Source organism: Spinacia oleracea, chromosome 4, assembly GCF_020520425.1.
Source record: "Spinacia oleracea cultivar Varoflay chromosome 4, BTI_SOV_V1, whole genome shotgun sequence".
NCBI classification, from domain to species: domain Eukaryota; kingdom Viridiplantae; phylum Streptophyta; class Magnoliopsida; order Caryophyllales; family Amaranthaceae; genus Spinacia; species Spinacia oleracea.
Genome location: NC_079490.1, coordinates 75,857,343 through 75,882,646, shown reverse-complemented (window position 1 = coordinate 75,882,646; position 25,304 = coordinate 75,857,343). Strand labels below are relative to the sequence as shown.

At 40.7% G+C, this 25,304-nt stretch overlaps 1 long non-coding RNA gene across 1 annotated transcript; it reads left to right on the top strand.

The window, feature by feature from the left end:
* Window positions 1–18,987: 18,987 nt before the first annotated feature.
* LOC110785954 (uncharacterized) lies at window positions 18,988–22,344 on the top strand. Its single transcript, XR_008918364.1, has 4 exons — window positions 18,988–19,246; window positions 20,161–20,565; window positions 20,798–20,893; window positions 22,079–22,344. It is a non-coding gene; the product is annotated as an uncharacterized lncRNA (long non-coding RNA).
* The last annotated feature ends 2,960 nt before the right edge of the window (window positions 22,345–25,304 follow it).

Below are 25,304 nucleotides of genomic sequence, written 5' to 3'. Positions count from 1 at the left end.
AAACAAGAATCACAAATATTTATTTTACATCCAAAAAATTATAAATTTTGCGTTCGAAAAACTAAAACCTCCTAAAAGTCATAGTTAGGCTTCGAATTTGGGAATTCTGGGTTCGACATCAAATCTTTGATTTAAGTCAAAATTTTAAAACGCCGTTGACATTTGAAATTCACTATAAAATTATTCGATTCCGACTATTATTGACTAAACTGCCGAAAATCCTGCGAACATATAATTAAATAATCGCACGAATTTGCAATTAATTACAAAAATCCAAATTAATCACCCCTTTAATTCATTGCAAATTTATAAAATTTAACCATGTTAACTATAATTGATTATGGAATTAGTTAGAGGCTTGTGATACCACTGTTAGGTTATAAAAAATATAAAACATATATTTCATGCGGAAAAACCATAGAGCTAGGAATCCAAATTAATTGCCACATAAAAATTAGCATAATTTAGGATGCATACATTCGAAGCGTGCCTTCCCTAGCTGCTCCCGAACCGAACAAGAACAAGTTTAGGACTCCAAGTGTAGTCCCTCCGTAGATAGTCCACAGCACGTTCGGATCCGCCTTAGATTCAATTAAATAGAATTTAGCCTAAGGTATTATGTTATTCGTTTATAATTTTGTGGCAAATTATTAACTTTAGTTTTTAACTTAAAACTATATGAATACTTCAATTTATGTGTTATTAATTGTGATTGCCATCACCTATTTATAGGGTGGGATTATCTGAACTAGAAACCTACTAGCATTCAACTTATCTAATTCTATTAGAATTAGATTCTAATTAAATCTATTAATTTAGTGTTTGACTCAACAACTAATTCTAGTAGTTTCAGGAAAATAGTATAATCGGATAAATCCTAGAAGCTTAAGGATTTGTAACATGCACGAACACACCAACACGCACAAACAGCCCACGAGGGGCATGCCCGTGCCCACGGTGGGCTGGCTCGGCCCAGCAACTACAACCCAGCCCACGAGGGACGCGCCAGCTTGCTGGCCTTGCCGCATGCTGGGCTTGGCCTTGCGTGCCTTGGCAGGATGCTGGCTCGCCTGCTGTGCGCGGGCTTTGCTAGGCGAAGGTGTGGCTTCGTGCTGGGCCTTGCGTCTAGCAAGCTCGTCCGATGTTTATTTCGTACGTCGCGCTTCCGATTAACTTTCCGATTCCGGAATTCATTTCCGATTCGAACAATATTTAATATTTCCGATTCCAGAATTAATTTCCGATTCTGATAATATTTCCGATTCCGACAATATTTCCCTTTCGGGCAATATTTCCGATTCCGACAATATTTCTATTTCCGATAATATTTTCCGATACGTACCATGTTTCCGTTTCCGGCAACATCTACGACTTGGATAATATTTATATTTCCGATACGATCCATATTTCCGTTTCCGGCAATATCATCGTTTCCGGAGTATTCATAATTTGCCTTTTGACGATTTCAGCTTCCACTGGAACCGAGATCCATCGATTCCGAATATCCATAAATGGAGTATTTAATTCACTAAAATACTTGATCCGTTCACGTACTATTTGTGTGACCCTACGGGTTCAGTCAAGAGTAAGGTGTGGATTAATATTATTAATTCCACTTGAACTGAGCGGCCTCTAGCTAGGCATACAGTTCACTTGATCTCACTTAATTATTAAATTGTATAATTAATTAATACTAAACCGCATTTATTAGACTTAACATTGAATGCATAGTTGGACCAAGGGAATTATTTCCTTCACTTGCATCATACAAAACTTAGAACGACCTTAGGTTGAGAACTTTGCATGTTGCATTCATATTCATGTTAGTGTAACAACGTGCTATTTGTACATTGTGTGGGCGTATTTGCACGTGTGAATGACTAACCTCGAGTCCTAGCTTTGCCAAAACCATTAGCCTCCAACTAGGAAACCTAACCCCTAGGAGCATAATTCAAACCTCATGCATAAAAAATTGCCGATTTAGGGTCTTCTAAGAGTGCCAATCCATTTGATTCAAAACCCCTAAACACGCCTCACGCACAAATTCCAATCCAACGGCGTCATAATGCCGAATTTCCAATTCAAATTTTCAAAAATACAAACCTGATTCCCAAGTCAAATTTTCAAAAATACAAATCCAACGGCGTCATAATGTCGGAATTCCAAGACCATGTTCCAAAAATACAATCCAAACGGCGTCGTAATGACGGATATTCGAGTCAAATTTCCGAGTCAAGTCCTATGTCAAAAACCCTAAGTTCAAATGTCTAAATCTATGGTGGCGTAATGCCGAATTTTCAAATCCTTACTCAAAACCATTCAAAAATCTAGTTCAAACTTCAAATGCCTCAAACCTATGGTAGCATAATGCCGGATTTTCAAGTTCAAATTCCAAATTCAAGGTCTCATCTACCATACAAAACTTCTCTTTTCAAATTCCAACTTCCATTTCTCAAATCAAACTCAAGTATCAAAATTCAATATCCAAGCTACAAAGATTCTTATCTACCATTAATCTAAAATACAAAATTCCAAAAATATTTCCAATGGGTTGAAAATCCCTATAAATAATACAAAATTCTAAAAAAATTTCCAATGGGTTGAAAATCCCTAGAAATAATTCCAAAAACCTTTGTGTTGAAATCCCCTAGAAATAATACAAAATTCAATCTCCAATGGGTTGAAAATCCCTAGAAAGAGTACAAAGTCAAATGGGTTGAAACTCCCTTGAAATAATCCAAACCCCTTTGCTAATTCCAAAAAACATTTCCAATGGGTTGAAAATCCCTAGAAATAATATGAAATTCAAAAACATTCCTATTGGGTTGAAATTCCCCTAAAATATTCCAAATTTTATCCGGGTAGAAAATCCCTTGAAATAATACAAATTCGATTTCCAAATTCTATCCCGGGTGGAAAGTCCCTTAAAATAATACAAATTTGATTTCCAAATTATATCTCGGGTTGAAGTTCTCTTGAAATAATACAAATTCAATTTCTAAATTTTACCAGGCTGAAATTCCCTTTAAATATTCCAAATTTTAATGCAGGGTTGAAATTCCCCTAAAAAATTCAAAATTCTATATCGGGTTGAAATTCCCTTCAAATATTCCAAGTTCTAATGTCGGGTTGAAATTTCCTTTAAATATTCCAAGTGCTTAATCTAAAGAAGGTAGTCTTCCCAAAAGAATGAAGCTCCTTTTCAAATATTTCCAACGGGTCGTAAATCCTGATACAAGTACAAATTCCAATACAAAGTCTCAATAGGTTGAAATTCCTCCGAAATATTTCCAATGGGTTGCAAATCCCAATACAAATACAAAATCCAAAATCCCGAGTATTCGGATGGTTAATTAGAGTCAAGTCTAGGTCTCATTCATTTGCATGCAAATCATGTCATGTGTCGGGAATTCCAAGTTCTAAAGTAATGTCGTGTCATGTGAAGGAATCAAAGGATCTTGTGGGTTCGCTGAAAAGGAGAGAGATTGAAGAGAGCTCCATCAATCCTAACCTTCCGTATAGCCGGCATCGAGCAATCAGCAAGTCCGTCTTCTACAAATTAAACCTCAAACCCCTTTCCAGAACCAATCCAAATGGCCACTACAGATCAGATTATCCAGCTCATGGCCGCCGTAGCCAACCTCAACACCAACTTGGAAAACGTAAGTAACTGCTTGGGTATAGTAGAGCAAAATTCAACCCCGGTCGATCTTACCAAGAAGATTGAGAGCATGGTCAAAAAAGTAACCAACCGGGAGAATTACTTCGACACCACAGTGGAGGATGAACTTAACGGGAAGGCCAATTTACCCGATAAATTCTTTGATAATGACATTCCAAAGTTCAAATCAACACACAACCCTAAGTACCATCTCAAGAATTTCAGAGCCACCAAGGCTATCAAGGGGGTTGACCCTAATTTATTCCCCATAGTTTTTCATATGTCTTTGTAACCGGTCTGTCAAAAATGGTACTATTCCCTCAAGGATCATCAAACCAGTACTTGGGACGCGGTGGCTCAAGCATTCATGAAGCAATACCAACCAAATATACAACTGCAAACGAATCTTCGAGAGTTGGAGGTACTTAGGCAAGGGAACCAAGAGGGCTTCACCAATTACCTCAACCAATGGAGGCAAATGGCCTCCCAAATGGTAACCCGGCCATCCGAAACAGAGCTAGTCAAGATCTTCATTGTCGGACTCTTACCAAAATATAACACTCATATGAAATATCTGACCTTAGAAAGCTTCAAAAGGACCTATGATATCGGGGTCGACATCAAAGATGACCTCATGAAATCCCCACCTCCTCAAATTGAGAAATGGAAGGGTAAGAAGGTCGAGACTACAACAAAGGTCCACGAGGTCAATGCTCTAGCAGCCCCTCAAGGACAAGTTTAAAAGGGCAGAAATTTCAAGAACAACCAACGCAACTTTCAAAATCGGCCTCAAAGAATTTTTACTAATCTGGGTATGTCTTACCCAGACGCTTTCAAACAGCTAGTGGAGAAGCAATTGATCACTCCGATTGGCCCGACAGAGGATCCTCCGGCTGACAAAAGGTCCAAAAGTTGGGATTCGAGTGCCTATTGCAATTTCCATCAGGGAAATGGGCATGACATCGAGAACTGCTTCAAGCTTAAGCATCTGATTCAGAACATGGTGGACAAAAAAACCTTACCTTTGCCCCCTCGGAGCCAAGCCATCACCGTCAGTCCAAGCCATCTCTCAGGATTGCATAGATGAGGAAGACGACTTCCCATGCAACTTGATGTATACAATGTACAAGCCATCCTTCGAATTGGTGGTCCCAAGTTTCCATCATCTCATCCCACAGATTCAAGACTAGGTGGTGCCTAAACCTCGGGAAACCATTGACATTCAGGTGAACCTCTGCCCCCTGTCAATTCTCAAAGACATAGGCTTCACTGAATACGACCTGATGCTGACTATGGAGCGGGCAATCAAACTCCATGGCGTCACATACAAGGTCTTGGGTATCCTAAACTTGATCTTCTATATCGAGACTTACTGCAACAATGCTGAGTTCCTAGTCATTGACATACCAGCCGACTAAGATCTCCTATTCGGGAAACCTTTGCTTGAGGAACTGCTAGATGGTCATGTATTCTTCACACCCAAGGGATCTAGCTACAAAAGCACCTCCATCAAACAGAAATTGGCCCTGCGCCAAGGAAGAGATGAGCCTATTCATGAATACTACTACAGGTAGAAGGCCTCTACTCATGAGATCCAACCTGGGCTGCCAGAGGGGAGGTTTGTAAGGATGTTTCTTCGAAGCCTCAACGATCTAATTAGCAAGAGCCGCTTTGCCACATTTCCATACAGTACCTGGAATCAAGTCTGGGATCAATCTTCAAAAATCTATGGCAATAATCTCTTCTACTACGATTATGATGATGAGGGCATCTGGAAGTACCCTGAGAACTACTTCAATGATTAGCTTCTTTTGTTTCAAGTCCAGAGTCTGTCTTTCAATCTTCGGAGTCTAGTGATGAGTCTAAGAGTCTAGAGTTAGAGTCTTGCATCAATCAAGTGCCCTTAGAGGCTGAACTTCAAGTCAAAGTTGTCGATGTAATGATTGATAATTTGAATAATACATCAATTTCATCCTACTCTTCAAGTCCAACTTCAAAACACATTCATAATCCAAACAACTTTTCTTCTCAAGAAACTGACCTTGAAATCTTAAAATCTATCAAAAATCATGAAAACGGGACGCCCATAATTGAGGAAACAGAAAAAGTTAACCTTTCTAACAACAGTGATCCAAAATTAGTTCAGATTGGTTTAACTCTATCTCAAGTAGAGCGGGATGACCTGGTCAAGCTACTTTCAAAGTACGTAGACGTCTTCGCATGGTCCTATCATGATATGCCACAGGTTGATCCAAGCATCTGTCAGCATACAATTCCCCTCATTCCAGGTTCAAAGCCCATCAAACAGAAACTACGTCGCATGAAACCGGATGTTTCCCTCAAAATTCAAGAAGAAGTATCTGAGCAGCTAGAGGCTTGCCTTATTCGAGGGTCCAAGTATCCAGACTGGATTGCAAATGTCGTCCCAGTTCCAAAGAATGATGGTATAGCCCAAATGTACGTCGATTACAGAGATCTTAACAGGGGCAGCCCTAAAGACGGTTTTCCACTTTCACACATCGGCATCTTGGTCGACAACAGAGCAAATCATGTCTTACTCTCTTTTATGGACGGGTACGTAAGCTACAATAAGATTCCCATGGCAGAGGAGGGCATGGAGAGAACAACCTTTATCACTAAGTGGGGTACATATTGCTACACAGTTATGCCGTTTGGACTGAAGTACGCATGGGCTACTTATCAAAGAACAGCCACAACCATCATGAGTGACATGATTCACATGGAAATTGAGGTGTATGTCGACGACATGATCATCAAATCCAAAGAACGTCATGAACATACAACAGTGCTTCGAAAATTCTTCAACAGACTCAGGCCATACAATATGAGGCTCAATCCTCGGAAATGTGTATTCGGGGTAACGTCAGGCAAGTTGCTCAGATATGTCATCAGTTCTCGGGGCATCGAGGATGATCCTTCCACAATCAAAACCATTCTAGACATGAAACCGGAAGCGAATGAAAAAGAAATTCGGGGGTTCCTTGGAAAATTACAATAGATCAGCAAATTCATATCAAAGCTCACCATGATTTACGAGCCAGTATTTCGTAAACTCCGCAAGAGTGAGCCTAAGGTATGGGACGAAGACTATCAACATACATTTGACACCATCAAGTGCTATCTTTCAAATCCACCAGTGTTGAAGCCGGCAATGCCGGGCACCCTGCTCAGGCTTTATCTTACAATAACTTACTCAACAATATGGGTTATGCTCGTCCAAGAAGCTACTCGAGTACGAAACCAGATATACTATTTGAGCAAGAAGCTACCCGAGTACGAAACCAGATATACTCAACTCGAAAGGTTTAGTATCGCCTTGGTTTGGGCCATAAAGAAACTCAGACATTACATGCTCTCCCATACAGTGCATGTAATTTGCAAAGTAGATCCTCTCAAGTTCCTATTCGAAAAACCAGCTCTTAACGGACGAATGTCCAGATGGTTGGTTATGCTAACTAAATTTGATCTAAAATACATTCCTCAAAAGTCTATCAAGGGTTCAGCGGTTCTTATTTCCTAGCCAACCGTCCAATCGAGGCAGAAGAGGAGAATTACGACCTACCCGATGACCAAATTCTAACGACAAGCGGCGATAGCTGGTCGTTGCACTTTGACGGTGCCTCCAATCAATTTGGATGCGGTGTCGGGGTAATCCTAGTAGCTCCTAACGGCACTCACACTCCAATCTCAGCAAATCTACAATTCAATGTTACAAACAATGCGGCCGAATATGAAGCATGCATTATGGGCCTGGAAACCGCCATATCATTGGGTGTCCAGAAACATCGAGTATATGGGGGAATCTTCCCTAATCATCAACCAAAATTCCTTCAAATGGAAGGTCAGAAGTGAAAGTCTGGCTCTTTACCAGTCCTATCTCAATAAGTTGTCCAAACAAGTGGAAGAGCTTCGTTACACATATCTTCCCAGAGAAGAGAATCAGTTTGTCGATGCACTGGCAAAACTAGCATCAATGATCAACATTCCAAATGGCATAGCTGAAATGCCCCTTACAATCAAAACCCGTCAAGAAGCAGCATATGTCCATGATATTGACGATGTCGAGCCTGACGAAGACAAACCATAGTTTTCATACATTCTAAGGTACCTACAAACTTCCCAATATCTACCACATTTTTCAAGAAAAAATTAAAGGGCTTTGCGCCTTCAATCAGTAAACTTTGTCCTCAAAGGTGGCATCCTATACAAAAGGTCTCCTGACGGCCTCAACCTTCGATGTGTTGAAAAACATGAAGCCTAAAGGGTCATGGATACCGTACATGTTGGGGTCCGTGGCACTCTCATGAATGAGAAGATGTTAGCTCTCAAAGTCACTAGGGCTCGGTATTATTGGACCACCCTTGAGCGGGACATCTACTTGTTTGTCAAGAGTTGTCCTATTTGTCAAAAGTGTGCAAACCTAAAGCACATTTCTCCGTCCTTGCTATATTCACAGTCATCACCATGGCCATTCTCAGCTTGGGGTATCAACGTCATTGGAAAAGTCACTCTAACAGGGGGTCTTGAGTTTATAGTGGTTGCAATTGATTACTTCACTAAGTGGGTCGAAGTCAGATCTTTCAAAGTATTGGGTTCTAAGCAAGTAGCCCAGTTCATTTAAGAAAACATCATATATGCAGATACGGCGTTCATGACGAGTTCATCAGTGATCAAGGAACCCTTTTCTAAGGCCTGTGTGAAGATCTATTCACCGAGTACAAAATTCAACATCATCGTTCGCAAGAGTGTCATGGATCAAAGGGTAAAATTCGGACCCAACAGGACTGGGCCATACATTGTCAAGAAAATCCTTTACGGGGGAGCAGTCGAATTACCAGATGTGGATGGGACCGAGTTCCATTCTTTGACGAACCTGGATCAACTCAAAAAGTTCTACGTCTAAATTTAAAATTCAAGCTCAATGCTAAAAAAGTTATGTAAGTTAGAACTACGTTCGGCCTGATTCCTTAATAGGACACGTAGGCAACCTCATTCCGAGGCTCGGCCACCTTAATACAAAAAAAAAATCAAAGTTTCCTCAATTAAGGGAATCCTAAAAATCAAATCAAATAAAATTCAAAGTTCAATTGTTGTTGTTTTTGTTGTTCTTATCCCAAATGTGCAAGTCAAATAATAAGCATGTTCAAGCGGAATTTGGCACAACATTCATATAATTGTTGTTTCGGCTCTAAAGCCTCAATCTATGATAATTCTATAAGAAGGTTGGGATGAAGTGAAGAAAAGTTATTCAAAGCCTTTTCACTTCCACTAAATACATTTTCTAAGCACATTTCTAAACACACATTTCCTACAAATACAAATCCTAACACTTCAAGCCTACAAAGATCTGGGGTTGGGTGGCTATGCTCTTGAGTCCTAGAACCTAGAATATTATCCCCTTTCCCTCCTCGCAATCATTCATCCATCTTCCCCTTTCCCAAGCGGCAGGAGAAGGAACTAGAAAATCTTCAAAGGGGAGATGATGACGATCCTCCTATGGATGATAAGTGTATTTTCCGTCGTTGATAGAAAATAACCTATGCAAACAATCAACTACCGGCTAGCGGTAAGCAAAGGGATCGTCCCAAAGAAACGGTGGTTAATGAGTTTTAAAGTCAATCTAGTTCCAACAAGGATTTGGTTTTGAATTGTCACTATTAAGAATCTAAAAACGAAGAATTATGCTAAATTGAATCAAGAAAGGGAAACGTTAGGGAGTCGGGGATAGGCTAGGGAAACCGGGGGAAATGAATTCAACTATTTAGCAATGGTGATCATGCAACGAAATGGTGATTAGGAAAATGGCATCTAAAGACGAACCCGCCACCTCTCAGATAGGGAACGCTAAGCGTCTAATCCACGGAAGAGCTTTCGCCTAATCCTAGATTGAACTAACTAGCATATAATAGGCACCGCCATTTGATCACACAAGATAGGCCCACAATCTCTTGGCAAACCTAACCTATGGTTCCACGTGATTCTAATCGAATAGCATTTGCAACTACCAATCAATTAGCATGGATGTCCTATAATCAAATCATATTTAATCACATGAATCAACCAACAATAAATCAACAAGTTCCCCTAATTAAGCCCCTAGATTCTCCCCTTACCCTAACCTAATTCTACTCACTAGTCATTCTAGAAATCAAACAATCCATTAAAAATAAGCTAGCAAGCATGATATTGAAGGAGTAGGAGAAGAGAATTAAGAGTTCAATTGCATAATCAAATCACAAATTGAAAATCAAAGTAACTTCAATCAATGAAATCAAGAATTCAAGAAATTAAGGAATTGAAGAACAATCAACAACAAAGCAAGAGCAAGAATTAAGAAACTAAGAATTAAATTGCAAAATTGAAGAAGAGTTAAGAAGGATTACAAATTGAAGCTTGAATGGAGGAGAGTTTCTCTCTCTAGAATTGCTGAAAATCTACTTTTAGAATCTCCAATTATCAACTAAAATTGTCCTCCCCGCAAAATAAATCGAAAAATCTATTTATAAGTTTCCCCAAATAGAAGCCAAAGTTCGAAAAAAAGCAGCCCGCGCAGCGATTCGGTCGCACGTACCCACTGTGCGACCGAACGTAAGTGACTTTGTTCGACCAAATGCAAACCTGTGCGAGCGAAGACAACAAAGATCATTTCCTTGGTCCTGTGCGACCGAACGTAAAATCCTGTTCGGTCGAATGGGGTTTCTTTGGCTCAAGTCTCCTTTGCAGCTCTATTCGGTCGAACAAGAAGAACTAATCGGGCGCACAACTTTTGTGCGGTCGAACTCAAAAAGTTGTGCGGTCGAACAAATGTTGTGCTGTCGAACATAAGACCTTGTGCGGTCGTTTTCCAATTTTGGGGCATTCTGTCTCAGAAATCCATTATGTGCGACCGAACAACAGAGGGCATTCGATCGCACAAAACTGGAAATTCCATGAACTCCATTTGCCCTACTCTATTCGGGCGCACAAAACGCCACTCGACCGCACAAGCCCTGTTTTGGCTCGAATTCACTTGTTTTCCATCATTTTTCATCAAGATCACCTATAAAGCACAAGATGGAACAAAACTTATAAATCTCACACAAAAAGCTATAAAAACTATATAAAAAGCATAAAAACTAACATAAAATCCTAGGCTAAGAGCGACATAAATATTGCTCATCAATGGACCCCGAACGGTCAAGCACCGAATGGGACACACTATCATATCCCTCCTAATAAGCAATTCATGTAGGATGTCTAGCTGTAGAACCTCTGACTCCCACATAATCGGAGAAAGAAATGTCCCTCTTGCTTGGACCTTTCATCCATATAACATACCCCGTAGACAGAGTAATAGGCTCACGTGGGAATTGAATTCTAAAGAATGGTTTGGCATTCCAATACCTCCTCCATCGTGTAAGACGATCAATGTTCAGTACAACGGGTTTTGGATGCTCCATAGCACAATCCGGAATCTCTGACCTTAATCCGTATTGTCTCATCACTCGAGCAGGAAAATAGAAGACCAATGTAGAAAGTCTAGGCACCCTCAAAATAGTCGAACCACGTGCATGTCTAATGGAAGCAATTCCCCACCACGGAATTACTCACCTGATGGAAGATCCAATCCCCGAGAGTGCGCATCACCACTCATCCAAATAAAGCCTGCCATAAAGGATGGGCCACACAATGAAACCCTTTGTATTATAGCTCTCTATGTTCTCTGGTGGTGCTACCAACATGAGTCTCTCCATAAGTCTGACCTTGGAGAAAGTACAAGAAAGAAATTCAATATTCAATGTTCTAAATACAAATACAAATTTTAATATAAAATAAACTCCAGATTCTTACTTGGAGTAGAGCTGGGCTTCCCGAAGGCATGGAAGAGGGGTCCGACTCCAGCATATCAAGGCCTAGTAGTGTCTCGCCAATCACGAGCGGCATTGGGTCTCTACCACAAGCAAACTGCACTACGATCTCTACTATGGAGGCATCAACATTGCCAAATCGATGCTTCGAAAAGAGGATGCGAGCAAAGATACAAAAACTCAAAACCCTCAAGCCATAGACCTTTGGAATATCCACTCCAGCAAAATGGGTAATAAAGAGTGAAAAGTCCACCCCTCGTTCATACACAACAGTACTCAAAAGTGGGGGCTTAAGACCCAAGTACCTCTCAAAAGTAAAAAAGATGTGTTCCTCAACACTAGGCAAACAAGACTCTATCATAAGGGGCCAACCCAATATAGGACTAAACTCTTCAGGGAGGGGACATACCTCGTTGTTACCAAAGTAGAAAACGTGGTGCACCGGATCCAAAGCCTCCAAAGCATTATGGATGAAATACAAATCAAGTTTCACGAATTGGAAAGATACGAGCACTCCAAGATGCATGGCATCTAGCTCTCTATTCTCCAGTTTGCCTAGCGAACCGAGCCACGAGTTCAAGGCGTTTTCAAAAGACATTGCCATTTGGTTTTTTTTTTTGAGAAGAAGTAGAGGGAGGAGCAGAACATAGAGGGTTTGGTGCAAAGAAAATGATCTGAAAAGCTCTCTATTTATACAAAAACCTGCACTTATGGCGCAGGGCCTGCCATAAGGACTAGCAAAACTTCCCACTTTATGGCATCGAGTACGTCTCTCTTCATGGCATTGTACAATCAAATCAGCTCCAATAATTTGGGCCGAATATTCCAAAGCCGCAAGCCGCGCAAATTCAAGCAGTTCGAATCAACACCCTAGTCAATTTCGGGTTATTTGTTCAAATTTCAAGCATTCTAGTCCTGAATCGGCGTCTTAAGTCGAGTCATCATATGCATAAGCAAAAAGTTGAATATACTTTGACTTGGGCTTTTTCTAACCTAAAAACCTCAGTCAAAGTTGGGACTTATTGTGGGTATATACACCTGAAAAAATGGGCAATTTTTTTTTTCATTTTGCATGCATACATGTAGGGGGTTTATTTTTGCACTTGTTTCCCGTTCTACAAGAGGGGCGGTTTTTTAGAAAACCATTGTATTTTTGTACCTCGAAGGAGTCGCCACCAAACATTGTTTTAAAGTCTCGTTTGGAAAGACCGCAATTGACTATATTTTGGACAAGGCTTTGAATCCTCGAAACGGATGGGTGAGATCCGGGCACGGGAACGAAATGCTTATTCCGCGAGCTTTAGAAATATTCAAGTACGTTGGCACAACATTTTCGAAAATATACCCTAGATTAGACTATGTGGGTTTGAAATTTAGAGAAAATAGAATCTCTACTTTATATGGTGGTCACTTTGCTTTAAAGATTAATTTAAAGGAACCTAAGGCCGGTTTGTCCAAGAAATTATCTTCATTAAGCGTGGTGTAACCTTGTATTTTGTTATATTTAGCATGTGCGGTGATGAAAGCAATAAAGAAAATAAAGCAACATCACAATACTAAATAAAGTGCGGAATTAGTAAATACAAGACCCCCTAGAGATGGACTAGGGAGTAGGTCCACATTGCCTAGAAATGGACTAGGCAAGTAAAGATGCGGAATTGAAAGGGCGGAATTGAAATTGCGGAATTAAAAGTGCGATATTAAAAGTGCGGTATTGAAATTGCGTTATTGAAATTGCGAAATTGAACGGTGCGATATTGAAATTGCAATATTGAAAGGTGCATAATTGAAAGGTGCCCCCCTTCTAATGCTAAAAATGAGGGGTATTTATAGGAGGAATGGGTGCAAGACGCCAGCACACGCCAGCTGTAGACACCTACTTTTGTCCCCATTCCCGAAAGGGAAAGGTTCGATGATGAAAACATAAATCTCCACTTGACAACGCATCTCCTATAAAATAACGAATCTTAATTTCCCTTTTCATTTCACCCGAAACCTGCTATTTATAGAAACCTGCTAAAAATAGAAACTGCCGTAAAGGGTAGCTTCTAAAAGTGGTAAGTCGTAAAAGATAGAAACCTGTCAGAATTAGGTGTTGTATTCCGACATAAATCCTAAATGAGATAGAAAACAGCGAGAATCCTATTCCTAATATGATTCGGAAATAAGAGTTACGTATTAATTAAAATCCTAACGAGCCTAGGGTTCGTAACGGGCCCAGACGCATTCCGTCATGAAATTTATACGCACTAAAAGACTCGATTAAGTCTCAAACACTACGGATTTCAGGAATCCGAATCTGACTAAGAAAACAGCCCAGAGCCTATTTTCAACGCCTGGCTCTGGGCGCCGAAATCTTCGGCGCCCTGGCCTGGGCGCTGAAAATACCTGGGTACGTGTTTTTTCCTAATTCTTTGTGGATTAGAACTCTGCAATTCTATCTTTCCACGAACTCTTCCCTATAAATACAGCCCCAAATTCGACGTGAAAAGAACACACACAACACACAATTATATTCTGAGTATTGACTCCAACCCTTAGCCTAAGCCTCACGCTGCGAAATTGTTCACGCGTTCTGTCGCAATCGATCCATAAATCGAATAGAACGTATCCTGTCCCATAATTGAGATTCGTTAAATAAAAAGGAGAAATAGCAAAGTCAAAGCGGTTAGTTTTCTGAGAACCGTGACGCACCTCTCAAGGGTGCGTCGTAATGTGCCCCTTCTCGATGATTTAATTGCTTTCCTCGCCCTTTTTATGAACTGTTAAACTAACTAAATCTGATTGTTCTATCACGCCTAACAAATATAATACTTTCGGGAAATTGGATTATCATGCTAGGTCCCTTAATGCTATTTAAATCAGATAATCGCGATCGATCTAGTATTAAATGTTGCATATTGCTAAAATCAACTCAGATTAGTTTAATAGTTAACGCATGTCCCTTCAATTATTTATGCTGAGCTAGTAAGGATATCCTGCCTCTGGAGTTATCGACGAGCGAAGTACTCCTCTCGGTAGTTACAGTCCCCCGAACCCTCAATCTCTACCTTGCGGGTGTATGTTGAGAGATCCCCACACCAGGGATCACAAGTGAACCTACAGCCGTCGTGGTCAAACATAATTGCACTCCCTTTATGTCACGATAACCGGGTTTTGTCAGTTTTTTTCATTGTCGTTAAAAACTGAATGGCGACTCCTATATTACTAGTCAATTGGGTGTAAACTCACAGGAAATCCAATCACACTTGATTGAATAAAAAGAATCGTCACACCCACGAGGGACGAGGTCACGCATTAGCCTCGTGCTTTTTCGACCCCCTCACACCAACGCAGCACGCCGAAGCAGCGCTGGGCGCTGGTGACGTGGCGTGAATGCCGCCAAAGCAAGGACGCAGGCTCCGTCCTTGTTTCGTCTTGTAGTGCTGTACCTTTGTATGAATAGTACTAGGCTTGGAGTTTTGTATTTTCTTGGAGGTTAAGACTCGATTTTTCGTCTAAAAACAAGCCTTTCTCGGGTTTTGAATTCCGGTTTTACCGTACGGGGCCCGGCATGCTCGGTTTTGTGGGTCGGCGCCCGAATTTGACTTGCCTTATATGATTTTGAGTGAAAAACGGCCTAGTAACACCAATGGAATGGTCTACTAGATGAAATTGTACTTGGATTTTGAAATTGGTTTTTTGAAGGTTGTATTTTGTACCGAGAACCGGAAGGGGAACGACCTCGGGAATTGGATCTTGGATCTAGAATTTTTGAAATGTTCTTAGCAATTGGGATTTCCGCCTGGAGTTATTCCAACCGCCTAGTAAGGATAATGGTATCGTCATCAACCCAGAGGGGAGACACAAATTAGGTGACTACAGAAGCCCCCACTTTGACTGAGCGTTCGGTTAGGAAAGCGCAAGTCAAATTATTTCGAAAGGGACGGAGAATGATCAAGATGTTCTGCAAATGAGACCACTCTTTGTACGCCGGTACCTGCATAAAACAGGCGTTAGAAAAAGGATAGAGTTTACCTCGGTGCGGTTGTGACGACTCCAATTTGTATTTGTACTCTTCCGCCTTCAGTTCAGGACGGAGGTTGGCATCGAAAATTTTGAATCTTGAATTTTTGAACCTTGAATTTTTGAATTTGAACATCCGGAGTTGATCCGTTGGGGATGTGCTTTGCTGGGGATAAGAGCTTTTTACTGGCCCTTAGAATTTTGAAATTTCGACTGAGTTTCCCGAAGCTTGGGTCCGTTGGGAGTTGAACGCCTGAGTCGTTTTATTTTTTGGACTTCGTATTCTTGAAATATTCATCTGTTTGTACTTGGAGATACAGGTGTATACCTGTATTTTCGATGGATGGCCAGATGCGACGTTTGATGCTTGGTGTAGAAGACCGTAGTAACAAATGACGTGCAATCAGCTTGGGAGACCGTGCGCGCTGAAGATTCACACATGCAGCAGGCAACGCGGGGCTGCGCTATATAAGCGCCCCTTGCCGTACCATTTGAGGAGAAATCTCTTGCTTTCTTGCTCTCCTTCTCTCTCAAAGGTCGAATTATCTTCCCTTGGTCTTGTTCTTGCCTTGTCTATGTAAGTATTTCATGTTTTTGCTTATGAAAATACTCTAGGATTGCATGTAGTTTTGATTTTCTCGTACTTTGAAATGATGCTTGTACACTTAAGCTTCTTGAATCTTGTACAAAACTGTTTGATAGCCACTTGAACTTGAACTGTTGGAACTTGTAGTTTTGAAAATTTTTGAAAATTTCTCGAAAATCGTATTTGGTATTTTTAGATAGTAGTCTCACTGGTGACCTAGCGGGGTCTCAGGTAGAGAAATAGGCTAGGATGCCTTGATGTTGTTTTGTAGAGTTTTGAAATGATGGCTTCGGCATGGGTAGCCTAGGCGTTGATGTTGAACTTGAATACCTGCTTCAGCGTAGGTAGCCTAGGCGTTGGTGTTTAAACTTGTATACCTGCTTTGGCGTGGGTAGTCTAGGCGTTGGTGTTGAACTTGTATACCTACTTCGGCGTGGGTAGCCTAGGCGTTGATGTAGAGCCTGTACTTTGAACTAGAGGTCCAATGGGGATTTGTTTTGAATTTTTTTTGACTTTGTATAGGCTAGTATAGGATAGCCCTGTGAGGGGGTCGAAAAAGCACGAGGCTAATGCATGACCTCGTCCCTCGTGGGCGTGACGTTGTCAGATCAAGTGTAGTTAGATTTCCTGTGAGTTTACACCCAATCGACTAGTAATATAGGAGTCGCCATTCAGTTTTTAATGACAATGAGAAAAACTGAGAAAACCCGGTTATCGTGACATAAAGGGAGTGCAATTATGTTCGACCACAACGGCCATATGTTCCCTTGAGATCCCTGGTGTGGGGATCGCTCAACGTACACCCGCAGGGCAGAGATTGAGAGTTCGGGGGACTGTAACTACCGAGAGGAGTGCTCATCGTTAACTCTAGAGGCAGGTTATCCTTACTAGCTCAGCATAAATAATTGAAGGGACATGCGTTAACTATTAAACTATTCTGAATTGATTTTAGCAATATGCAACACATAATACTAAATCGATCGTGATTATCTTGTTTAGATTGATTTAAGGTACCTAGCATGATAGTTCAATTGTCCAAGATATTATCTTTATTAGGCGTGATAGATCAATGAAATTAATAGTTTAACAATTTTATAAAAGGGTGATGAAAGCGATTAAATCATACGAAGGGACACATTACGACGCACCCTTGAGAGGTGCGTCACGGTTCTCAGAAAACTAACCACTTGGCTTTGCTATTTCTCCTTTTATTTAACGAATCTCGGGTTTTTGAGCAGTGTTCCAGTATTTAGGCTTAATTCATCAGCTACAAGGGACAGGATACATTCTGTTCTACTTTAGAACGCGGGATCAATTTCGCAGCGTGAGGCTTAGGCTTAGGGTTGGAGTCAATACTCAGATTATTAATTGTGTGGCTTTTTCTCGCCGATTATGAGGCTGTATTTATAGGGAAAGATTTCTTGGAAATATAGATCTTTAGAATACGAATCCAAAGAGAATTCGGAGACGACACGGCCCCGGGTATTTTCAGCGCCCAGGGCTGGGCGCCGAATATTTCGGCGCCTAGACCGAGGCGTTGAAAATAGGGTCTGAGCCGAGCCTTTTGTCAGATTTGGACTCTTAATCACGGAGCTTTTGAGATTTATCCGAGTTTCTTAGTGTGTATCAACTTATGACGGAATGTGTCTGGGCCCGTTACGAACTCTAGGTTCGTTAGGAATTTAATCAATACGTAACTCTTATTTTCGAATTATAACAGGAATAGAAAGCCTTTTGCCAATTCTATCTCTTTTAGGATTTATGTTGGAGTGCAACACCTAATTCTGACAGGTTTCTATCTTTTATGATTTGCCACTTTTAACAACTACCGTTATGGCAGTTACTATTTTTAGCAGGTTTCTATAAATAGCAGGCTTGGCCGAAATGAAAAGGGTGATCGAGATTCGTTATTTTATAGGAGATGCGTTGCCAAGTGGAGATTTATGTTCTCATCATCGAACCTTCCCTTTCGGGAATGGGGACAAAAGTAGGTGTCTACAAGCCCCCAGTTTAGAATTTTGACTTTGTACTCCACTTGATTTAGTATGCCTCGTCACACTCGGAGAAAGCTCGCCGAATCGTCGGTGGTTCGAGCTCCCGAGGAGGATGCTTCGGATGATGAAGCGGCTGCGATAAACGCGCCGGATGGGGGTATGGTTCCCCGGGAGGCGCCCGCTTTTACCGGTACTGGTTGGAGCCCTTCCGACCTGGTGTTTTGGCCGGAGTGGCACTTGTCTCAGCGGCCTTGCGCTGGCTTGGTGAGTCTTGTACTGTGTTTTGAGTTTGTATTTTGTACTTGTATAGGTTTTGAACTGACTCGTCCACCTGTAGGCTGATAGAAAGTCGTTTCGCACTTTCTGGTCCTTGGTGGAGGTTCACAAGGCCTTTAAAGCCCTTCGTGCTGATGATGAGGCATGGAGATTTGGTCACAGACGGGCCTGAGTGATTTTTGGCGTGCCATGGGAGGTACTTCGAGGAGAACGGGGATCAAACCCCGGCTGTGGGCTTTGTTGGAGCGGTGGTGGGATACCACCAACACCTTCCATGACCTGGGGGATATCACCATTACACTACTACAGAAATGTCATTTTATAGCGTTTTTTTAATAGCGCTTTTACCTCTTCCGCTATTAAATGTATTATTTTTAACATATTATAGCGCTTATTTTATAACCGCTGTCATATGCACAACTTATTATAGGGCTCCATGTTAAACCGCTATTAAAACCTAAAAGAAAAATAAATATATAAAAAAAATAAAAACTAAAAAAACCCTATGGGAAACAAATAAAACCGCTCAGCAGCTTCGTTTCTCGTTTCTTCCCTTCTTATCTTTTACTCATAACCTTTGCTTCTCACTTTCAAGTCTCAAGACTCCTGATCATCGAAGTGGTGAAACTCAATCACCCTAAACCCTTCACAAGGCAACGCTTCCCTTGTCACTGAAAGAGTGCGACATCGAGTTTGAGAATGGGCGGTTGAATTACTGGGTTCTTGTTTTTCATTGTGAGAATGGGCGGTTGAATTACTTAGAATCAATCTTCATTGTAGCGCACAAGAAGGCTAAGCTCGAAAATGGCGTCAAAGGAATATCCATTTCTGTCGATATATACAACTGTGGATTTTTGTATACTCTCCTTTTCTCTCTCCTAATTTTGCGTTTGCGATTACGGTTTCAAATCTTATTTTCATTTGAAGTTTTTAAATTGAACGCTCGTGTGCTTGATTTTGGTTGCATATTGATTTGGAGGAGTCAATTCTGTTGGAATTGATATTTGATTACAATTTTGTTGCTTAATCTTGGATTTTGTGCACTTGATTAATTTTTTGAGTTGCGAATTGATTGAGAAATAGTATAATTGTTTGTTAATCTAAAAATTAAACTGATTTTACACGAATTAGTTACTATTTAAAGTACTACCGTAGTGAAAAACTAGAATCAGTTTCCTAGAAAAAACATATTGAAGATTAAAGTTCTCTAGTGTGTATGTCCAATTTTCTATTTTACTCCAAATACATGTCCTGTAGTTTTGATAATGTGATTGCCATTGACAAAAAAATCGCATTTCTGTTAGACCTCATTAATGAAATAGCAGTAAAGTAACTAGTGATAACCAAATATCGCGTTCTCTTGTGCCTCATGATCGAAACAGTAGTAATGACTAATGAGTATAAGGAACAAAATCACATTTCAATTTCATTAGATCTCATGAATGAAATTGGAGTCATGAGTACAAGTACGACCGAAAATCATATTTCAAAAACCCCATGAGGCCATATGTAACTATTTCATAATTTTATTGATATTACCTAAACTAGTCAAAGGGACTTAATAAGTATTGCAGCTGTTTTTGGCATGAATGGATGAAGCCTTGACAGATTCTAGAATTGACGTTTGGATTATTGGCTACTTTCATTTGTTCTTACACTATAGTCCAAGGCGAATTTGATGCATTAAGTTCCTGTTCATGTCAATTTTGTTATGCCTAATAAAGTGATAACAAGTGAGTTTGGCACTGGTGCTATTTTTTTCCTGTACAGAATGTCCCTCGGTCTTACTGTATATGAGATTTGGAAGGAAAGAAACCAATGGAGATTCCATAAATGTTTTCAGACTTGACATCAGATTCTGCAGATGATTCAGATCAGCGCTCATATCAGAATTTTACAGAAGGAAAAACTGCAGACTTTCTGTACTCGTTAATCTTTTATGTAGTATTAGTGCTCCTCTATGCATTTTGGTTGCTCTTCTAGTGTGTGCCTCTATTCTGCTAGCTACTGCTAACTGCAGGGTACTGCTTTGAGGGGAGGCCTGTTGGCTTGCTGCTGTTATCTGTGCAGGCTGATCTATTGTACAGATGCTTGTTTTTGCTATGTTCAGGCTAGGTGCAGCTTCTCTGCACAGGATGGGTGCTGCTGCTTATGTTGTTACGCTTCTTTGCACAGGTTGGGTGTTTCTTTGTTGCTTCTACTTCTGTTCTGTTGCAGTTGATGTTATGTGTTAGTTTTGCAGGCTGTGATGCCTTTAGTGTTTCTGGTGTTTCTTTGTTTGGTACTTCTTGTATTCTCTACCTTTGGGTAATAAAAAATTTATTTACCAAAAACAAAATTGGTGCTATTTTCTGTCTGCCTAGCTATTAGATGTCTAACATGTGTTTATATTTGGTTATGTATTCAGAACTGTGTATAATGTAAGCCTGCCGACAAGCTGGCCAGCGGATTCATTGGATGTTGTATGAGGCAACTTTTCAAGATCGTGGGACAACCTTGATGTGTGAGTATTTATTTATTAGTTATAACTATATTTTCTCTATGGAAGTTCCTTAATTGTGAATCTGTAAACTGATAATTGTAATTCACAATTGAGAGGAAGTCAAAGATCATAAAGTAGAGAGAGAAAGGAGTTGGAGAACGGATTTGAGTTCCATAATAACCAGTAGCAAATATCTAGAGAAGCCATGATGTTTGGAAATCATGGTATATGTTTTCTTACTTAGAGAGGTTGTTCTATTGGACCAACGTAACTATGTTGTCAAAATCAGAAGCACTTATAAAGTTATAAATTGACTTTGCTGCAGCATGGTACTATTAGTAGCAAACTGCAGATTCTTGACCATGGCCTCTTCCTTTTTTTGAGGCCATAGCCTGCTAGTTCTTGTACTAGTGTATCGATCTGTCCCATAACTCTCTTGCATGACTAATCCCTGCAGAGGTATGGCATTACCGCCAGATAACCTTGCTATTCTCTCATACATAATTTTTTGTTGAAAACTTTTTACGCTGTTCCGCAGATTAAGCAATAATATATTTACATTTAAACATCATGCAAGGAAGTCCATATAAACCACTGTTATCTAATATCTAATATCTTTTGCACATATCCAGATATCCTCTTACATACCAAAAGCTTTAACTGAACAGAACATCTAATGCACAAATACAAGTTAGCAAAGTTTTTCACAACAACTACAATCATACATGTTTTTCATATTAACAAGAACCCATTGATAATGCAATATACAGAAAAATACAAACACATCAAAGTTCTATAGCTGAAGAACTCTGTAATATTTTGTTATGCCTGTGAAGAACTTGAGACCTTACCTCAATGTATGCTTTGAGTTTAGAAACTCGCTTCTCTAACATCTTTCCTTGTGCTTCCATGAGTAACAATTAGGTAGATGTGTTGTTTCTTTACTCTACAATTGTCATCTATTTTGGATACTTTTGTATGTTTGAAACTGTAAATCTAAGTGGACTTTTGCTTTCTTATATGGCACTTATGTAGGCGAAACTTATGTAAATATATTTTTTCAATATAATGCTTATGGTAATGCTAATTCTTTCTCACTTAACTTTTTCCCTTCTATATATATATATATATATATATATATGAATATCTTATATCTTATAATATGTATGAATATCTTATATCTCGTTATTTTGCAATACTTTTCAGATTTTCCAAGTTATAACAAAGAGCAGATTGACGAAGTAAGAACTCAATGGGTGCACCATGTTGTCTAACAACTGTATATTAGCTCGGTTACGTTGAATGAACCAATAATTGTACAGTTGTATTAATTAATGTATGTTGCGTAGTTTAATGTTTGTGTTCTTATTTTAGAACATCTCTATGTAATCGGTTTTATTAGGTTGACGTACAATTGAAAATTCTTTATAATGAGGTGTGGAAATTAATATACGATTATTTTTACTCTTCAATATATGGTGTTATTTTGAAATATGTATAATCATTTTGTGGTATAAAATGAAATATAATTCGGCTAGCAAATTATAAAATAATAAAATATCACTTTAATAGCGCTTTATATACCTATGCTATTATAAAATTATTTAAAGTTGGCGGCAAAATCTTTAACAGCACACCTTTAATAGCGCTTACAATGTGCTATAAAAGAAACATTTGATTTATTCTAATAATACTTTTGATAGCGCTTTTGAAAAGCGCTATTAAATGTAACTTTTACTTTTAATAGCGGAGCCATCAACAGCGCTTCAAGAAGCGCTGTAAAAGGCAAAAATAAGCGCTATTAAAAGCATTTTCTGGCGTAGTGTTACCCCCTTTGAGTTTGCTATGATTATGGGTCTTCCTTTTTCTGAGAGGAATGTGACCTTTGATCCGGAGCTGACGTGGCGCTCGGCCGCTGCCAGGGCCTTGCTTGGCCCTGTTGTTGACTTGTCAGAGCATGACACCCATGCTTCCGTGACTTGTGATTGTGGAGGCTATCTGCGGTGTGGGTGTGTCTGCGGAGCAAAGGGTTAGGCTCTTCCTCCTAGTTTTGGTGAGCAGAGTGATGGCCCCGAGCAAGAACAGTCGGGTGCACATTAGATTCCTGTCCGTTCTGGGGGACTTGAGGGTTGTTTTGAGCTACAATTGGGGTGGTTTGGCATATAGCCACCTCTTGTATGAGATGAAGCAGGCCTCCCGGACTGCGCCAGGGAGCGACCCGAGCATGGCTGCTCTGTGGAGTGTGCTGGAGGTATTTAAGACTCATTGTACTTTGTACGTTGTACTTGTATGTTTGTATTTGAACTTGAATGATGTCTTGCTTGCTTCTTGAAAGATTTGGATATATGAGCAGTTTCCGACTTTGGCGCCGGATCGTACTGGAGATGCGGCTTACCCGTATGCTGCCTCTTAGATAGGAGCGGTGTGCAGGAGGGTGTCTCTGGCGACCTCCCGCAGAGCTTGGAGAGTTCTACCTGCTGATGAGGTAATCTTTTGTACTGTTTTGCTCTCTTGTATTTGTATTTGTATTGTTACCTGAGTTGTCTGCTTTGCAGGTGGTATGGCGTCCTTTTGCCAACGCGCCTGTACCTGCCTAGGCTGCTCGTGCCCATTTCTTGTCTGGGCAGCGGGTTTTGCTTCCAGGGGTGTACCACCACATGTGGTATCTAGGGGAGCGAGTGTCCCTTATGCACAATTCGGGGAATAGAGTTGTCCCAAGGGACCCACCGGAGTCCATGCTGGCGTCGGATGAAGAGCTTGCCCGGCTCTATGTGGATGCTAGGGGCGATGCTGTTTGCTGCTCTTGGAGGGATTTTTTACATAGGAAGGGTAGCTACGACGACTTCCTGAGGAGGCTGGCTCCACCAGTACGCTTCGTAATGCTGGTCAGCTTTTGAACCTTGTATCTTGTATTCTTGTATTCTTGTATGATTGGATGATTGTATGTTGTATGTAGGAGGAGGAGGTTGATCCTGACGAAATTCCCCATGCTGATAAGATCCTCCGCAATGAGAACTCGGACGGGGATTAGGTGGAGGAGACCATCCCTGTAGCTTCTCCTCCGCACCGGAAATCATATGATGTTGTACCTGAGCACTATGCTGCTGTAAGTAGCGTTGTAATTCCTTAAAACTGATTGTAATCTTGTATTTGGAAATTGATCTTGAATTTTGTATGCAAGCGCCTCGCGCGAGAGTGCGTCGTTGTATGCTCTTGCTTGATTCCTGGAAGAGGCATTGTGCCAAGCTAACCCGGAAGCTTTCTGGCCGGGACAGAGAGGTGCCTTACTTGATTTTGAAATTTGTATTCTAGAAATTCGAACTTGTATGTTGATTCTTGAACTCGTATTTTGTATAGGAGCGCCGTCGAGACCGTAGAGGATCCGTTGACAAAGAACCCCAGGTGGAGACGTCCTTGAGGCAGGAGGGACCGAGCTTGGAGCTGGGATAGGGGTCCGGTGCTGGTGCTCATCAGAGGAATTCTGATGCTGAGCGGGGAGCTTCCCCTTTTGTACATGTTGATCCTACCAGGCATTCGTTTGGAGGTGCAGGCAGTTCACGGCCCTTTGTTTCTTCCCCTGGTTACTACTTCGGAGGGAGTGGTCCTCAGCCTTTGGGTGCAGATTCCTGGGCTTACTATGCGGAGATGGAGAGGATGCGCCAGGCTCAGATGTTTGTGCCGTACCAGTATATGGATGCCGCCGCCTTATCAGTATTCCTCTCCTCAGCAGGGAGTTCATCCCTCTCCTGGCACACTTCGTATCTCGGAGCAGGAACCTAGTACCCCTAGGACGGAGCTGGATCAGGATCTGGAGCTCCTCAGGAGGCGGAACAGGGACAAGGCGCCTGTGGTTGATGTCACTGTTGATGATGACTCAGATTGACCCTGCATGGTGGCGAGTTCTAGCTTGCCTGGGTTGATTTTGTATAGGCTGGATTGTATTGTATTTGTATGGATTTGAAACTTGAATTTTGTATGGTTGTATGGCTTTGAACTTGAATTGGTTTGAAATTTTTGAAGATTGGCTTTTTGTATGTTTGAATGTTTGATCTTGTATGTGTTGTGTGTGCCTTTGAAATTTGTGGCTAGATGCATGCATGATAATTTTGCAAAAAAATTTGAAAATATTTGCCCCATTTTTTCGGGTGTATATACCCACTATAAGCCCCCACTTTGACTGAGGTTTTTTTGGTTAGAAAAAGCGCAAGTCAAAGTATATTCAACTCTTGCTTATTCATACGTAGACTCGACTTAGGACGCCGATCTAGGACTAGAATGCTTTAATTTTGAATAAAATTGATCCGAAATCTGCCCGAAGCGTTGACCCGGACTGCTTGAAATTGCGCGGCTTGTGGCTTTGGAATCTTGAATAATGGAGGTTGTACTTTGCTGTCCGAAGCACTAAAGAGTGTGTACTCGGAGCCATAAGAGA